The sequence below is a fragment of the Theobroma umbraticum genome, unplaced genomic scaffold (assembly GCF_002168275.2).
Source record: "Theobroma umbraticum cultivar Fairchild unplaced genomic scaffold, ASM216827v3 scaffold_4.1, whole genome shotgun sequence".
NCBI lineage: Eukaryota > Viridiplantae > Streptophyta > Magnoliopsida > Malvales > Malvaceae > Theobroma > Theobroma umbraticum.
The window spans coordinates 10268910-10270041 of NW_018397258.1; positions in this window are offsets into that span (position 1 = coordinate 10268910).

Genomic DNA, 1132 nt, shown 5'->3' on the forward strand with positions numbered 1-1132 from the left:
ACAACTTTCCTTTATATTTTATTTGGCCATTTATCCAACCAATCAAGTCTCATGTAACCCACATTTCACTTTTCTGATTTGACCATTAAATGCACCAATGAAATCACATGGTGGGGGTTCCACATGTTCCCCACTAAGTTCTCTTTTTTGGCACACCATAGTTTGCATGTAATAATAACTTTTACATGTATATCTCATATTCCTCATAATTTAACCTTCCTTTGTTAGTAAGTTTCCATTTAACTTCAAATATTGTAAATTACACTTAAGTCCTCAAACTTTTTTTTATTTATCGTGTGACCCGCTGAACTTTTCATCTTTATAATTCGGTCCTTCCAACATGTTTTAAACTCCAAGTTTCTTCTATTTTCCTTCCTTTACATGTGTACAAATATATTATAAGGTTTGCACCTAATCAAGGTGTCATCATAATATTTAAATATATACTTACCCGCTCATGCTCTGTTTAATAAAGGCATGCATGCCCTCTAACGTCGTTTTTCTTCAAAATTCATTCTTACTTCTTCTCCCCTACTTAAATTAGTTATATACTTCTTCTTCACGACTAACTTCAACCACAGATAAAATATTAATATTTTAATATTATTTTATTTTAAAATTTTCAACTTGTCTCGTCGGGACCCAAAATGTCTCACTTTGTCCCGATTCACTTCAGAATCACTCTTTTGATTTCTATAATTCATTCTCGATAAAATATTATTATTTAATTCCAACATTTGAAATATTTTATTCTAACATATTCCTTTCGCCTATCACTACTTTTTCGCACTTAGATTTACATCCATCAACCCTCCGTCTTGTCGATGAGATCATATTGGCTCTTATACGAGGGTATAGGGTGTTACAATCTCCCCCACTTAAATAGAATTCATCCTCGAATTCACATCAGTGTCAGGTTATTAATCTCACTTTATAATCTTATTTCATTTTCTCCTTCGTAAGGATTTTAATTTATCCACTTCATTCACCTTCAGCTCAACTAGAATAATTTACTTAGGTCTATTATCTTCTTCGGGATCCAAAACAACATTATCTCTCACAATTATGCTTTTCTTATCATTAAGATCCTGAGCACATCTTTAACTCCATTATTATCATTAAACATAATTCA